Here is an 8,379-nt window from a genome sequence, read left to right on the forward strand (position 1 = left end):
AAGGTCTGATGTTGACTCTTGTCTTTTCTTCTGCTCTGTTACTTTCTCTTGCTCTTTTCCTCCAGTAATGTCCCCTTGAAATTCTTTGATTAATCGGCCATGGTGTGCGTTCACAATGGCCATTGTTGATATCCAGTTGCTGGTATGGGACGCGGTGTGTAAAGCGAAATGTGGCTGTAAAGTGATGCAGAGTCACAGGAAAATAGCGGTTACATGCAGTTTCTCAGCCTCGGGATGTTGCTGGGCAACAACAGGTCCTGGAGTGTAAATAATAAATGTCAATGTGCCGTCAAAACAAATCAGAAACCGAGGTGAAGCTAGAGGGGTGGTGCTGGCCAGGTACTTTGTCTCTAACCCTGTGGTTCTTTTTGAGCCACAACCCCCAAGATAACATTCGTTGGTGTTCATGACGTCCTACCCTCACGCGACAACTTAGTAATTAATTGTGTGATGTATCAGATGGACCAGCTTGCAGATATCCTCTAAATTTAAGACTGGAAAATTGTCAGAGTCGTCATTAATAAGGAGGATAAAGTGTTTCTTGGTGGTTCACTGCTGTGACAAGGCACCTACATGCCCCAAATCAGCATCTATCACAGTGATGTCAACTAACTTTGCTGTTATTCATTAATGTGTTTAAAAAATTAAGGTGCTAATTTCCAGAATTTACCTCTTCATTAATGGTTTAATTTTGACAGTCCTGGTAAAAATAAAAAAATAAATCCAAATTTATTTGATAAATGTAGACTGTATATTTTTTCCATTTATCTGGCAACCCATTGAAATAATCTCGTGACCCCCATGGGGATCCCAACCCCCAGTTTGAATACCACTGCTCTAAGATATGTAGATGGGATTGTAATTAGTTTGTCAAATTTATTAACTGTTACGGCTGCCTGTCATTGTGCCTAATTACTCTCGTTTTGCATGTAAATGCCTGTGTGCCATCACCCACTGGAGATTAGCAATGCTCAATACACCTCGCTTCCTGCCTGCTGAGGATTGGCTTTATTCACCACACCTTTGCCTTCTACCAGCTGATTGGTTAATTGCCTGGCCAATCATCAACATTGCAGCCACACTTTGAGGAAATAAAAGCCAGCTGCAGCTGTGGGCTTCCCCCAGACAGTCTGCCCTTGGCTTGCTGAGTGATGGTGGTTGTGATCATGGACTTTGGATTTGGTAGTTTGTCTAGTACGATTAGTGTTTTTCCTCCAACAGTGTTAAAACTGTTTGGCTTTGTGTTTATGTTTTGGTTTACTGACTAATAGTCTTGTTTTCTTTTTTTGGTAAGACTTAAAGCCCTTTTGGCTTCGGCTTTAGTTATATTTTGTTAGATTGTTAAGTGTTGGGCTAGTTTAGGTTTGTAGTTGTGTATCTAGTATTTTTGATTAAATTTTAAATATTGTAGCTGCTTCACATTTTATTGTAGATTTCGTAGGTCAGTGTTTCGTTCACCCTTTGGTTATTCTTGGTTTTGCTTTTTACTGGCTTGTTTTGAGTTGAATTTAGAAAATAGTTGTAATATTGTGTTTTGGTTAAAGCAGCGATTCACCACCTTTGCTTTTTTTGTATGGTTCCTCATTTCCACTTGCCAAAATAAAATCTGTTAACTCCCAGTTTTACATCTGTCCACAGTTCTCATTTTTTTGTTACACCTTTCATACCCCTGTAATAACCAAATTAATCTAATCTTACAGATAACAATAAAGTACACAGATAGCAGACATATTTGGGCCGAATCGGGGCTACTTTTGGTACTTATGGCTCAGTTGCGGCACTGGAAAGTGTTCTGCGGGCTAGTTGTAAACCAGATGTCAGTTGCTTGCTTGGCTTGGTGTATGGCAAGTCTTCTGTGGGCCACATGTGGTCCAGATGTTAGCTGTTAGCCTTGACGTGGATGATGGCAACTATTTTGTGGGCCAGAAGTTACTTCATTTGATGGCTTTGTAAGTCCTAATAAGGGAAGCCTTTCTTATGTGAATTTCCTTGTGGACCACATGTAGCGGTCATGTGGCTGAGTTTTGGCAGCTACACTCAATCAATGCCGCAAATTTTCGCTATGCGGCTAAGACATTGAAAATGTTACTACTGGTATGGCTCAGATCTTTTCAAACATACCTTCTAGTTTACAGTGTTCATACTGAGACAAGTTGAATTTATTAAGATCCTAAGTTTAATAATAATGTATTAGTAATGCAGACGAGCAGAGCACATTGTGTCTCGTACAAACACAGTAGCATTTTTTTATTTTTTTTTTTTTAGTTTAGAAAAACAGAACTTTATTTTTCCCCAAGTGAATGCTATACGGTTCAATAAACGACAACCCATCAATTTAGTTCAGCTAAAAATAAACGAGAACTGTGAGCAGCAACGTGGAGTTGGTTGGTGAAGTCATTGAGGTCAGTCTACCACCACCAGACAATTAACCAGAATTAACTTGGGGAGAAGCCATTGATCTCCCTACTACCAAATGTAGTACCAAATACTACACTTCAAAATAACCAATTTACCTTTCTATGGACTATTTTGAACTTGTTGCAAATATTTTCACCTGGTAATCCAGATTATTAATGTAAAGAAGTTTTATTTCTCATGTCTTTAAGGTGACCAGTTATCACAGCAGTGTATGCGAGTGTTAAAGGGAGGAACACAATCATTTTCTTTCTTAGTGTATGACAACCCTGATAAAGTCTTGCGCACCCTCTAGCTCCCCATGTATAAAAGTTTATCTCCGCCACTGGTGACTCATATCACAGTTTAATCAGTGAAGCAATCCCAATCCTGCCCCATAAACCTACCCCTGTTTCAATTGGATTATACTTGGACTACAGTGAATTGGACTGTCTTTAAAAGTGCTTTGAGGTGACTTTGTCTTGAGGTGGTGCTGTACAAATAAAGCAGAATTTAATTTAAATGAATAGGTGGCCAGTTATCTTGAGAGTTAAGACCCTATACAGATATTACAATTAAATCCAGGTGTGGTTGGATTTATTTTGCAGCATTATATTGCATCCTAATCAAATCAAAAAACATGTTTAGTTTTTTTAGCTGGTTTTCACAGCTAAAAAAACTAAACATTATTTGAATGTAAATTACTTCATTAGGGATCTACTAATGTCTGTGTTCTTTATATAAATGTGCAACATGAGCTGGGTGTACATGTGTCCTTGTGAGGATGAACAACTCTCACAGCTGGTGTTTATGTATCAGCAGCCTCTTTCTGCCCTCTGCTGTCCAGCAACAGTAAAACAAACCAGTAAAATCCTGCAGCCGGCTGTGCATGCCGGGGTCAAGAGGCGATTTTAAGCATTTTAAGATTCATGCATCAACAGAATAACAAAGTCCAGAGTTCATTCATTGACTTGATCTAGTACATTATGTTCAAATCTGATACGGTTTTAACATGTTGAACCAGTTAAGTCGCTGACAGGGTTCAATGGTGCAGATTGAGCCGATATGTAAAGAAAAGCAGATATTTAGTCTCGATTTCTGATTGTTGCTTTGATGCACGTAAGCAATTTAACCTCCAACTTCTGGTCAAGTTTTAGTTTTTGAGGCAAGTTGTTTCCTCACAGGTGCAACAAACTTTAAAAACAATAGACGAAACATTTATTGTAAATTCTACAAATTTCCTTTCTTCGTTGTTTAAAAAAAAGGCAGAATTCCAGTTTTCTTTACATTTTGTCTTACAGGAATAAAAAACTGAAGAAAAAAAATGCTAAAAAGAGGAAATAAAAACAAGACACAAATTCTTCTGGATATATTTTAATAAAAATAATTCTGTCAAAATTAAACAGAATACAATATTTCTTTTTAAACATGTTTCCAGCACATTTTTTTTTCTATTATCATTTTTCCTTTTTTTTTAATAGTTTTAAAGGTTTAAAAGTCATGCTAAGTAGAGGGTAACTCATTTCACAATTTTTTTTTTTTTTTTACATTTTTATATTTTGCTAAAACTCAAAAGTCAAAATATGTAAATTAAAATTATGATAGAAGTAATTTGTGCACAGCTCATCTGCGATGTTTACACCAATTTCTGAAGCCTCGGCCTTAATTCGACACCTCCAATCCCTCCAGTCTGTTAAACGGAGGCTGATCCCGTCGACGGCCTTGTGTGTGTGCGTGGGGATGAGAGGAAAGGTGTGAGGAAACAACGCTGAGATGCAGCTGAGGCCCAAACACAGAGGACAGCTGGGAGACTTTCCCCCTACAGGCATGTAACAGGTTGTTTCAGGAGTGTAACAGAGGTCCTTTACAGATGCTGCAAGTTCTGTGTGTTCGAACTCTTCCCGTTATATCAGGGAAGGGTTGCTAAAAACCAGCCTGGTAGAAAGTTTGACCACATCTCCTGCAGTAAACTCCTCACCGCAAGCACAAACCTGCAGCACTGCACCAAGTCCATGGTCTGAAAGTGATTTTTCAACAGGAATATACACTTCAGGGTGGATCCACAAGCCATTTTTCAGACAGAGCTACAGTTTGACACGTTGTACAACATCAAGCCATTTGGTAGAAAATAACAATTTTAAATGAGCAAAAACAAGTTTGTCATCAAAACCCAATCATTGACACACAGATGGAAGAGGGAGCAGTGGAATCAGAGCTGGAGTTTGAGTTTCATCACTGCAATGAGGACCACACGGTTAAAATAATGCTGAAATATAACGGAAACAAGAGTTGATGTTCTGCAAGTCTTAAATAAATAAAACAATACATTATATGAAAAGAACTGAACTGAATCCCCTTCAGAGTTAAACATGTTTTGCTTTTGTTTTTTTTAATTAAAAGATGATTTAAGTTATTCCGAAGTATCCCAAAGAAAGTCAAAAACTGCAACACTCATGAATGTTTTTAAAAGTAAATCAATCTCCACAGATTGTATTTTAAATAATAAATAAAAAGAAAACAGAAAAAAAAGATGGATGTAACCTCCAGGTCTAACAAATGAAGCCAATGGTTAAATATCCTAAACTTATCTCTAATAACCACCAGGGGCAACTTTTGAAGCTGCAAAGAGAAGTAAGCTTGTAAATTCAATCAGAAAATGACTTTGCTCCCACTTTAAATGATTTTGAAATCAGTTCATTAGTTTCATTAAAAATGCATTTTAAATCCTTTTAAGAACAATGAACATTTAGTGAGCGTCGGCCCCGCTTAAGACCCATTTATGCTCCCTTACGTATGTAAATAGCAACGTCTGTTTCAAACGGCATACATCACCATCCTCATTCTTCCATGCATCTTTTGCGTTGCCATGGTTAAGTCAATTCCTCCACTAGTGGGCAGTTCTAAGTTCAGAGTTCACTCTTGTGAGCCAACGTCAGTTTCAGACACTGTTAAGCAGCGGTAATGCTTCACTATTAAGTTGTTTCCAACTGTCCGATATGCCTTAAACATTCGCATTTAGTCTTTCTTCAAAAGCTCGCACAATTTCTACAGTTTTCCTCGTCTTCATTCTTCTTCTGCTTTTTTGTTCCCTTCCTGATTCTCTTCTTCTTCTCTGGTTTATTACCCTGGTTGCATGTCAGCTATTCTGCTCAGCACTGCCCCCATGATTTTCAGTGGTATTGCTTCGTCTTCTGTGTCAAGCGATGGAGAGCTAAGCTCCCTGAAAATGGATTAAACTACGCGCCTAACTGTACTAATCGATTTAACTAATCGATTGGCCAGGACTGAAAAAAACTTGTTCACCCCATGAAAACAATGGATCTATGCTATCTTGGGATTTCTGTTTTTACTTTTGTATTTAAACCTAATAGATAGACAGAATCTGTCTTGTATGAGCATCAGAAGAGGCAGTGAGATATCCCACATGTTGCATTACGACATGTCCATTTGCTTTCACACTGCAAGCAAACCACACCAGGTGCAAGTGAGCTGAGAGCCCCAGCTTTTAGGCAGACCACAGTTCGCTTCGTTGGTTGACACCAAAGTGTGAATGAGCATTCATGCTATTGCAAATGAACCGTACTATCCGTATAAGCGGACCAAGGTTTGTTTAAAGCAGACCAAACCGAAACATCATGAATGCGCCCTAATGGCCCATTCATGCTACCTTTACGTAAATAGCAACGTGTTTCAAACATTAGTGCTCTTATACTTTATTGCGTCCCTTATGTCGCCATGGTTGTTAGTCAATAGATCCACCAGAGGGCAGTGCAGAGTTCACCTCCTAGTTCTGACGTCAGTCTCTGACAATGACAAACAATAAGACGATTGAGGATATAATAAAGTACATTCTTAGAGACATGAAAAAAGGTGGTGCAGAAGATGGAGGTTGTCTGTCCAGCCATTAAATATGCTGTAGCTTCTTCTTCTTTGTTCCTTTCACTGGTCGCATATTAGAGGTACTGCTCAACACTTCCCCCACGGTATCCGGTGGTACTACTCCATTTGCTCCGTCAGGCTACACATCCGTAAACGCCCCGGAAACTGTCCAAATTCCGCACATAAATGACACAGAAGACGGACTAAATGCTCTTTATCAGTCTTTTGTGTAGAGCATAAATGGGTCTTAAGAGTGAGAAAGGATTGCTATTGGATACCCACTATTTTTTACCCAAAACGTCAAAAACTGATGCTAAATACTACGTTCTATTGATCCAGGTATGTTGACGAAGCATCAACTCTAATTTGTTGATCCAGTTGATGGTTCATTCAATCACCTATAGACCTTCTTTAAATGGTTTCTGATGTGTCAGGTTAGATGGATTCTAAAGCTGGATTTATAGCCACGTGGCGTCTGCGTATAGTTGGTTACAGCGTCACTGCCGTATGCTCCGTGTAGGTCCACAGAGGCTTGATGCACACCTCTTCCACACCTGTCGTGAACCCCTGCTTGCAGCGCGGTTACGTCAAAGTATTCCCTTGTGATTGGTCGGTTTGTAATTATGTGCTTCCTGATTTCTGGAGCTTCTTGCTGAATTTGTGTGGTTACCGCGGAAGAGAAACTGCAACACAACGTCATAACCTTACGCTCAAGTGTGAGAGCACATTTCACCAGCCCCAGCTGCACCGGCCTACCGTACTCAGACGCCGCGCAAGTATGAATTCAACTTTACACACTTCTCTGACTGTGGCTACTTCCATCTTTTATATAAAGTCAACTTGTCAGAGAAACGATCAATCTGATTTGGATCAAATCCATATTTTCTGTAGCAATTTTCAAGAAATCTAAAGACCTTTTTAATTTATTGCTAATTTTATATTTGCTAATACAACTGGAGAATGAAGACAGCTTCACGACAAGAAACTTTTGCTATTCTATTGTTATAAACATCAAAAGAAACCAAATTTGCAGAGGAAGTAGTGCTAAATTCAAGCCCATAAACCAGCCTAGCCATCTAGCTAGCTGTTAAATCATATAAAAAAATAATGTTAAACTATCATGAAATAAAAATGTTATGCCTGATTTATTTCTGGAAGAAAGAAGACGAGATTAATGATGGTCCTAACCGATATTTGTTGGTTTTCTTGGGAATTGACTCTAAAATCAAGAAGTAATGAACAAAAGCAGATTCTTAACGCGTGTAAACCTCACAGTGACCAGCAGCTACCCACAACTATGAGACAACCTTCATGCTCCAACATCTTTGACATTTTTCAAAGTTGTAGGGCCAAAAAAACAAAAAAACAAAAAAAACAAAACAAACAAAAAAAAAAAACAAGAAAGCCTTTTTCCAACAATCCGAGCTGGTTTTTACAACCTTCAAAGCCTGGTTTGAAATCAAAATGAAAGACTGCGATTTAATCAACACAAAGTGCACCCCCAAATTACAAACCTCCCCTGTTTGCCAGCTGATTTCACCTTTTTTATTTGAAATGGTGGTTGTAGCTGCACATGCACACAGCAGGTCAGGCTGAGGAGGGAAGAAGAAAATAAAGCCTGCAGTAATGAAATCCCCAGAGGAGACTTGACTTTTAGACGTACGCACACTGTGCTTGTTAGTCTGCCTTTCATACTGATTTCCTCGACGCTGGCATCAAGATGATAATGGTGTTAGACTCGGCCCTGAAGGCGGGTGTCGGAGGTGCAGCCGGGGCTGAGCTCTGCCACCTGCAACCACATCGCTGATTGGCTGACACAGTGGTTGTTACAGTAAAATTAAGGCTCTAACACCTCTCTCCACCACTTTCAATTATGTTTTATTTTACTTCTGCTCTTTGGCAAATAAGCTGTTAGCTCACACTATCCTTTCTGCAAAAATTACCATAAAGTCATGATATTTTATTTCAAACTTACTAGAATAATCTGACTTGTGTATCCGGACTGACTGAGACAATAAGAGGTGTTTTGTTTTTTTTCCTCAACCCCACCTGCACCTCAAAACCTAAAAGCACTTCCAAGTGCATATTCTGCGTCCTCGGCCTTGT

This window comes from Melanotaenia boesemani, chromosome 10 (genome assembly GCF_017639745.1).
Source record: "Melanotaenia boesemani isolate fMelBoe1 chromosome 10, fMelBoe1.pri, whole genome shotgun sequence".
Classification (NCBI taxonomy): domain Eukaryota; kingdom Metazoa; phylum Chordata; class Actinopteri; order Atheriniformes; family Melanotaeniidae; genus Melanotaenia; species Melanotaenia boesemani.